At 42.5% G+C, this 9,929-nt stretch overlaps 1 pseudogene; it reads left to right on the plus strand.

Moving 5' to 3' along the window:
* The first annotated feature begins 402 nt into the window (after positions 1-402).
* On the plus strand, positions 403-1,341 carry LOC118885549 (annotated as a pseudogene).
* The last annotated feature ends 8,588 nt before the right edge of the window (positions 1,342-9,929 follow it).

Consider the following 9,929-nt stretch of genomic DNA (forward strand, 5'->3'; position numbering starts at 1 on the left):
TCCAATATTGGATGTATATGAGTCTCAAGACTTACTTTCCGTGCCTTGCCTCTCGGCTTTTGATCCACTGATTTTGGTTTTCCCACTTGTATCTCTCAGATGATGGTGTCTATTGGTGTCACCAAGGTATATATGGTCCTGACCATACTGCTAAGCTGCCTTCACAGGATATGTGAATTCCAGAGAGAAGGATTTCTGAGAGTTTAATGTTTCTTTTTCTCATCCCAGTGAATCAGGCAATAAACATCATTGAAAGAGCTAGACTTTTGCCTGAGTCGCAGCTGGTATAACAGCATGACCTGGGCTTGTTGATGGATGCCGAGACCACACAAAAGTGACGAATCTATTTTTTTCCTCCCCGGAGCCGTGCTGGTTCTGCAGTTCAGTGGCGGCTAGGGCCTCTGTCCCACAGGATGGGGTTTGCTAAAGTTGTCAAGAATAAGGCCTACTTCAAGAGATACCAAGTGAAATTTAGAAGACGGCGAGAGGGCAAAACTGACTACCATGCTTGGAAACGAGTGGTAATCCAAGACAAAGATAAGTACAACACACCCAAATACAGAACGATAGTTCGTGTAACTAACAGAGATAACATGTGTCAGATCGCTTACGCCCGTATAGAAGGAGATACGATAGTCTGTGCAGCTTGTGCTCACGAACTCCTGAAGTATGGCGTGAAGGTTGGCCTGACAAATTATGCTGAAGCCTATTGTACTGGCCTGCTGCTGGCACGCAGGCTTCTTAATAGGTTTGGTATGGACGAAATTTATGAAGGCCAAGTCGAGGTGGCTGGAGATGAATACAATGTGGAAAGCATTGATGGTCAACCTGGTGCCTTCACCTGTTACCTGGATGCAGGGCTTGCCAGGAGTACTACTGGGAATAAAGTTTTGGGGGCCCTGAAGGGGCTGTCGATGCAGGCTGGTCTATCCCTCACAGTACCAAACGGTTCCCTGGTTATGATTCAGAAAGCAAAGGATTCAATGCTGAGGGACACCAAAAGCACATCATGGGGCAGAACATTGTAGATTATATGCGTTACCTGATTGAAGAAGATGACGATATTTACAAAAACAACTCTCTCAATACATAAAGAAAAACGTAACTCCAGACATGATGGAGGAGATGTATAAGACAGCTCATGCTGCAATACGAGAGAATCCAGTGTATGAGAAGAAGCCTAAGGAAGAAGTTAAAAAGAAGAGGTGGAACCGTCCCAAAATGTCACTTGCCCAGAAGAAAGATCGGGTAGCTCAGAAGAAGACAAGCTTCCTTAGAGCTCAGGAACGGGCTGCTGAGAGTTAATAAACCAAACCACAACTTCTATGAAGATTTTTCAGATAAAGACAGTAATAAACTTACTGAACAAGTAAAAAAAAAAAAAAAAGGGATGAATCTTTGCTTGGAAGCTACCTGCCCTATAGGAACCTAGCAGCATCCTGAAAATGCAGATTATTTGAACAGGTAAGGACTTGCTTATCAACTGAAAGGCACCTTCATTTTGACATATGAGAAAAACCAGAGAAAGCAAGCAAATTGGTCTATGTCACACAGCAAGTTGGTGGTAAAGTCGGCACGAAAACTTTGGGATACCTCTGAGATCTCCATGGCTCCTTCCATCCATCTGACCTAAACTTGGTGGGATGAGTAAGAGTTTTTTAGGTAGCCCTGTAGGAAAGACAGAGGCAATTTAGGAAAATGGCCCAGACATATGAGAGGCCGTGTGGCGATAAGAGAGAAAGCCTTCCCTTCACGTGTATGCTAAGAACAGAGATGGAAAAAGCTGAAAAAGTAGAAACACTGGCTACCCCAGAAAAACGTTTGAGATGTGGGTCTCTTTAGGAAAACTCCTACACAAAGGAATCCATAGAAATGTGGTCAATCTGGAATAACTGTCTAAAAACAACCTAAAATATCTAAGGAGCTGTCTATCTAACTTGCCCTATCTCATTCCATATCAGTTTGATCTTCCAAGATGGTTGCTGGCATCAAGAAGAGAGTGAAAAACCATAAGTAGGGGAGGGCCAGGGAAGCACAGCATTCCCTTAAACATATTCCTTTATGGAGGCAGCTCAAGGGTGTGGTCAAAGACTTATATAATTTAGTGACACCAAGAGACGCCATAATCTGAGACAGACAAGTGAGGAAGCCAAGATTAACGTCTCAAAAGCCAAGAGGCAAGTTATAGAAGAAAATAAGAACCATGATCCACACAGGCTTGCACCATAGGTTTGCAATGTTAGTGACTTTATCTGAAGGTGCAAGAGTCCTTTCGACTGAGCCCATCCTTATACATGTAAAAGGCCCATTTCAAGGGGGTCCAAAGACCACCATGACTGGAAAATATGCTTCATGTGGTTAGAGTGGTAATAGCACAGACAGCCCACTATCCACTCTGAGAAGTCCTGTAGACCTCAAGGAACTGACAAAGCTTTGTGGTCTTGCCATCAAAGCCATGGCACGATGCCAGTAAAGCCAAAATGAAGAGTTTACAGTTCCAGAGTGATCACATGTCTCTGAGGAAAGAGTGAATGGATTTACTTTCTCTTCAGCATCTATCTCTGCCTAGACATGTTCATTTTTCTGGTTGTTATTTTTTTTTTTTTTCCTCCAAAAGATTTGCTTCAGGTCAGCTGGAGAGAGGAGTTTTGCTTAACTCAAGATTTGGCATGGACAACCACAGTGGAATAAATTTTGAAAGATCCAAAATGTGGGGTCTGGAATGACTGGCCAAAGTTACTGAAATTTTTTTCCACGGAAAGCCAGTGACTACTCAAAAGTTATTAGGAAGTCTAGGCCACCTATAATTATCTGATGCAAATAATTATTTGATGCATGTAAGGAGCCACACAGGTCCCAATTTTAAATATGTACATGCTGTGATGGGCTGGGCTATGGTGCCCAGATATTTGGTCAAACATTATCCAGGATGTTTCTGTGAAGGTGTTTATTGGGTGAGATTAACAATTTAAAGTGATGGCCTTTGACTAAAGCAGATGACTTTCCATGATGGGAGTGGGCGTCATCCAGTCAGTTGAAGACCTGCATAGAACAAAGGCTGACTTCCCCCAAGTAAGAAGGAATTCTGCCAGCAGCACTGCCTTTGGACCAGAAGTGCAAGTCTTCCTGGGTTTTCAGCCTACCAGCTTACCCTGCAGGTTTTGATTTATCAAGCTTCCACAGTTGCATGAGCCATCTCCTTAAAATAAATCTCTTGATAGATAGGTAGAAAGATAGATAGATAGATAAATAGATAGATAGATAGATAGATAGAGGATAGATTGGATTGATAGATGATAGATTAGATAATTAGATAGATTAGATATATGATGAAAGAAAAAGAAGGAGGGAAGGAAGGAAGGAAGGAAGATATACACATCCTATTGGTTCTGCTTCTCTGGAGAACCCTGACTAATACACACACAGACACACACACACACACACGCATAGTCATACTACGTGCCTACTATATGTCAGGCAATATGACAGATTATTTATGTCTGTTCAATTCTCGTAAGTACATTACAATCTAGATATTATTGTCTCCATTTTATGGGGGGGGGGCGGGAATTGAGACTCAGAAAGATTGGCTAACTTGATCACAGCTTACAAGAGACAGAGCTAGGACTTGAACTCAAGTTCATCTGACCAAGGCATTGTGCTCAATTCCCAAAGTGATGACAAGTAACCAGGCAAAATGAAACAAATTAAGTGGCAGAACATGTGAAGGGAGAAGACCCACAAGTGTGGAATCATCTCCCAATAACAATCAGCAGTGAAATCATTTACAATTGGGAAAGACAGGCTGTTGGAGGAGACAGGGCTGCCCTGGTAGAGGTAAGCACAGTCCAGATCGCTCTCTCTCTCTGTCTCTGCCCATTCCCCGAGCTGCTCTGATGGGTTTTAGCTGATTCCAGACGTGCCCGGGAGGGAGAGAAAATTCATGGCAGCCCAAAAGGAGGACAATTAGGTTTCCCATTAGCTTCCTTCATGACTTCATCACTGACTGTTTCTCTTTGTTGCAGTATTTTCGAAAATTATCCCAGACAGGTTTCTGGAATACAGGGGACTTGGAGAATTTTTTTTTTTTTTTTTTAATGAAGGACATTCCACTGAGAGCAAGCCTCAAGACAGACTCATCAGAGGAAGTGTGTTCTTGGGGTAATGCCGATGGATATGGGCAGCTGAATCTCAGCTCTGCAATTTTAATCTGGGTGGACGTGGGTATGGGGCAGTTCCCCAAGTTCATCCCCGGATCTCCAACGCCTAGCTTAGAAAAGGATGGAAGAGGACTCTTAATCAGCCCCACTTCCTCTAGTCTTCCTTTCTCTGGCCATGCTCTTAGCTTTCCCCCAACACGTTTCTCTGCCAAAGGGAAACCTTTACCAGTTCTGACTGGCAGCTAATCTTGATGATTCCTTTGTTTAGAGTGTCCGAGGATGAAGTCATAGGGGCATTTTCGTACCTAGAGACGAGCATTTGATTATTTCAAGATTTGTATGAACCCCTCCATTCTCCATTAGCTCAGATAATCCAGTGTTGACCAAATGATTGTCTCCCTTGCTCCCTATGCTGTGAACATTTATTTCCAGCTTCCCCCAGATTTTCCACTGATGTGTTTGCATCCCATATGTGTCTCAGCATCTCCAACTTTGACTCTGTTTTGTTTTTATTTCTCCCTTTGTATAGTCTTTAAGTGGTCCCCGATGGTGTACGTATGTGATTTCATATCAAGAGAATGGTGTGGCCATAGCAATGAAGCATTAGGGTGTATCATAAATCAACCACAGTTTGGGGAAACGATGACACGTGTGATTTATAGGCTATTTCAGCTCTGATTTCCATATAGCTATTCTCTGATTCACAATTATTCCTGGAGGAGTAGAAAGTACAGTGTGGGTGGTAGATTCCCTCCCCAGAAATCCATGATAGTCATCATCTCCATATAGAAAAGCAGATACTCATGCTTTCCAAAGGATGAATGTTATCCATGGCAACTGGGAAAGTGTCAGAGCTAGAAGAAGTGAGTCAACTAAATAGCATTTTCCCTTGACCTGGGTAAACCAAGACTAATTTTACACATTTGTCAAGAGAATTAGAAAATTGCCAATAATTTATGGCAGGGTAAAACCCCTAGATTTTAACCTAATCTATCAATATGTAAATTAAATATATAAATGTTGATGATCAACTTTTGTTTACATTAAGTGAAAGCAGAAAATGTGATTGATTTTACCAAAAGGCACTTCTTTTCACACACATACGACTTCTGGCCTACTAGCCTTAGCTTGGGTAGACCATAAAATTTATCTTCCAAACTGGGATATTTTTAAGAGTGAAAGGAGGTGCTTTTAATTATTCCAGTCAACAGGGGTAGCCCCTGGCCACCTGGCGCCTGCTGTGAGCCTGATTGCTAGTCATAGCGATCTCCGTGTCACCTGCCCCTTCACTAGACCCTTCAGAAGCAGGGATCAAGATGCCTTGGTTTCTTTTAGTCAGAGGCCATTTTCTTCTCTGTTAGGGGCTAAAATACGTTTGTATGAAATAAAGGACACACTGATGCCCGAAATAAATTCACCCAGGAGCCTGGTATAAGATAAGCATTCAATAAATTATATTAATAATTATATTTTAAATATTAAATTAAATGTACCCTATCATGGTTTAGAGGGCTAGCATCTTTTGCAGATGCTCAAACTCAGTGATTTGGGCAACACTTTAAAATTCTTTATTTTCATTTTCTTACTGGAGGTCTTCTTGTTTTTCAAATGTAATCTTACCTAGAACCCCAATATATAAAAGCGATAAAAACAATTACGTATGTGTTATTGGAGGAAAGCTCTCCAGCATCTGCAGTACTCCCAAAAGACAGCTTCAGAGCCAAATACTTCACTTGGAGCAAAATTCAAACTCTACAAAGCTAAATAAGCCCTGATTAAAATGTTAAGATATCAACTAAGCATGATTTGGAGAGAGAATCCCAATATTTTGGGCGAGTTCAGAAGTGCATTAAGGGCGAATCGAGAAGAAATACCCGGCATTCACTAGGTTTTTGGTTTTCTTTCAAGTTCAATGCGTACAATACAGCAAGTTGAGTCCTGAGTGATTCCTTCAACTTCAGAGACAGAACAGAACAGATAGAGGAAAAGACCTCTGCTATTTGCAGCATTTATCCTCAAACTCCTTCAGACCCAAGAAAACAGTCAGTGGAAAACACATTTTCTGAATGAGCCCTATGATATTTTTCTTAAACTTCTCCTTCTGTCTGGCCTGCCAAGTCCTTGCTTCAACCCTCTAGGCTGGGTTGATAGCAGTTGTTCTTTCTAATGTTGGCTGAAATATAAGTAGGTGCTTCCATTTCACTGTGATGCTAGAAGATCCCACGAGATGTTCCTGTTACAGATCGTGAGAGTTGGAGCAAAGATTTGGATTGGTTGACTCATTCTAGGAGAAGCTTCTTTCCCAAGTTCCACAAAGTTCCACAAAGCCAGAGAGGTCTGCAGTGGGTCTAGGCTAACATCACAACAGAGCCACACCCAGAAACTTGCCAGGCTCAATGCTCCTGGAAGCAGCTGGTGAATGGCGAGGCCACCCCGAAGCTTCTCTCCCATCCCACACACTCCTTTCTGTCTCAGTGGACCTTGGAACATCACTGTGTTAGTCATCTATTACTACAAAACAAATGACCACCAACTTAGTGATGTTGTTTGTTAAAACAACATGCATTTATTATCTCACAGTTTGTATAGATCAAGAATCCAGGCACAGCTTAGCTGGGCCCTCTGCTTCAGACTTAAAAGGCTGCAATCAAGGCACGAGCCAGGGTTGGAATCTCATCTGAAAGTTCAACCAGAGAAGGACTGGCTTCCAAGCTCATGTGGTTGTTGTGACAGAATTTAGTTCAGGAGGATTGTGGATTGATGGCCTTAGTTCCTATCTGGCTGTTGGCAAGAGGTCATCCTCAAGACCTTACCATGTGGCCTCACCACTAGGTCAACTCACAACATGGCAGCTTGCTGCATGAAAGCAAGGACGCAGGTCAGAGAAAGACAATGTGAGACAGATATCACAATCTTTTATAACCTGACCTTGGAAGTGACATACCACTACCTTTGCCATATTGTGTTGGTTGGAAGAAAGTCACAGGTCCTGCCCACACTCAGCGGGAGTGAGTACCAGGAGGTGGGGAGTACTGGGGGTCCTCTACGAGGCTACCTGCCACTATCATCATCTGCTGTTAGGGACTCATATGAAGCAGAGGAAGAATTCAAGGTCAATGCATTTCCAAACAGGCATTCAAGTCCTATATCTCCTAAATCACTCTCCAGCCTCCCCATAGACCATGGAGAGAGACCATAAGTCTTCTCTGTCTTCTTCAAACACACCATGACTACAAGCTTTATAGCCATCATGCCTGCTCTTCTCACTGCCTAGAAAGCTCTCCTCTCAGCTCTACCCAGGCCCCTGTTGAGGTGTCATCTTTCCTTGAAGTCCTAATGTGTTTACCTGTTGGATACTTATTTATTGAGCTCCTACTACATGTTAGGCATTGTCTGAAACCCTGCCCCACAATAGGAAAAAAACCCCACAATCTGTAACCTCGAGGAATTCTCTATTTAGTGGAAGAGACAAATAAATAACTAGTCCTCAGCACACCCTACTGCAAGTACTATGAGAGAGGTAAGCGCAGGGTGCAGAAGTAGTAAACTAGGGGCGTGACATGGTTGGATGAAACCCACTAATCTGCCCATAAGTTGAAGTCAAACTCCTCAGCTTGGCACAAAAACCTTTCACAACTGGTACTACTTCATCCCTCTTTTTTCTCACTATATAGTCCAGTCACAATGAGGAAAAATGAGTCAGATGTGGTGTCCGTGCTGTGCTTGTCCATACTCCCTTCCATGTGTTGTTCTCTCTGCTAAAAATATTCCTTCTTGCTTGTTGAGCTTGTATGCATCCTTAACAGAGTTAAATCTAATGCTACCCTGTCTTGGTCTGCTCAGGCTGCTACAGCAAAATACCATAGACTGGGTGGCCTAACCAACACACATTTATTCCTCATGGTTCTGGAGGCTGGGAAGACCAAGCTCAAGGTGCCAGCAGATTTGGTTCTTGGTGAGGGTCCTTTTCCTGGCTTGCAGATAGCCAGTCTTCTTGCTGTATTTCATATGCCAGAGAGAGGAAATTCTCGTGTCTCTTCCTCTTCTTAGAAGGGCACTAATCTCATCATGAGGGTCCCACCCTCATGACCTTATCTAAATCTAATTACCTCCCAAAGTCCTCATCTCCAAATATCATCTCACTGGGGGTGGGGGTAGAGCTTCAACATATGTATCTGGAGGGGACACAAATATTCAGTCCATACAACTGCCCTTTTTAGAAGCCTTCTCTGAATCCCTGAAAACTTAAGCAGCTACATACACTGTGCTTCTGTAACCCTTTGTACTTAACTTGAGTAGCACGTGCAGCGAGTATTATCATTGTGAACATGAGTCTTTTATTAAACTGGGAGTGCTTTGGTGGCAGACTGTGAGTCTTCCTTGCTGTCTCCTCTGTGAGTACAGGGCAAGGTGACCACCCAGCAGTGGTCAGTAAACACTTGGGAAGAGGACATAAAAGAGCAGAGAAGCCCCTCCCTAGCACTCAAGCTATTCCCCACTCACCTTGACTTTTCCTTTCAGCTCATGTAAACACCAGCTGAACTTCTGGCTGCCTGAATCTCAGCTGGAATGTTTGCAGTACTTGGCCATCCTCTAGTTGGTGAGAAGTTCCAACATGTCCACCCAGAAATTAGAAACCTGAACACCCCTGACTCTTAGAGTATTTCGTATGTTATGGTCTTTGAACCCCAGTCTGAATTGGATACACCTGTCTTCAAAAGAACTTAAATTCCAACGTGAAAGTCAAGGAGGAAAATAGCATCCTCGCATTCAGAAGGGGGGTTCCCATAGTGTGAATTTCTCTGTCTGGTTAGGATTGCTTCCCTATGTTCGAACACCCAGGCTGATGATGTTTCACTCAGTTATCAGTGTTCTTAAAGGAACTGCTTTATTGCCAAGTTTCTCTGTAATCTTTAAAGCACAAACTTACATTACGATGAACCATATTTTAAACGAAATCTCCAATGTATTTCAGTGTAGTGAAAACGTCTTTTACAAAGCTTTAAAATAAAATTTAATATATTTTAGAAAGGCTCACTACATGATTATTTCTAGCCTTTTAACCTAGTCCCTAATATTGATTGTGATCATAAAAATATCGGTAACAATAACTACCATTTTGAGCATTTATCATGTGCCAAGAACTATAGCAGGTATTTTCTATACAGATCTGTTTGTTTTTTGCCATTTTATTCTCTAAAACCATCTGACCTTGATATAACTAACATACTTTGTAAATGAGAAAATTTAGACTCAAAGAAGTGTCTGAAGGCAGACAGAGAAGACATAAACTTGCGGGGAACCAGGAAGAGGTCTCAGTTCCTAGCTGACTGTTGGTCAGAGGTCATCCTCAGTTTTTCTATCCCATTCTGTCTCCTGACATCCGATCCTTGGGGATAAAGTCTTTTGTTCCCAATTATAAATGTCAGTGCACCTGAGGCTGCAGAACCCATAATTTACAACCACACTAAGATACAGCCTAATAATTGTGTCCTTCTTGAGGAGAGACTTCAATAAAAAGGGGTGGGAGGAAGGACAGACAATGGGAGGCACATCAAACCAAGGACCCTGGATGACTAAAGGGATCACCTCATCCCCTATTAGAAAATGACCCAGACGACTAAGCTTTGTTGGACTGAAGATGAGAGCAGATCAATTACTGGGACCTTCGCCTACAGTTTGGTCCTGTTATTCATTCCCTCGGCAAGTACTGCTGTGCCTGGCTATTGTATAGGATTAGATAACACGCCTAACGTAAACAAATACCCC

Source organism: Balaenoptera musculus, chromosome 19, assembly GCF_009873245.2.
Source record: "Balaenoptera musculus isolate JJ_BM4_2016_0621 chromosome 19, mBalMus1.pri.v3, whole genome shotgun sequence".
Classification (NCBI taxonomy): Eukaryota; Metazoa; Chordata; class Mammalia; order Artiodactyla; family Balaenopteridae; genus Balaenoptera; species Balaenoptera musculus.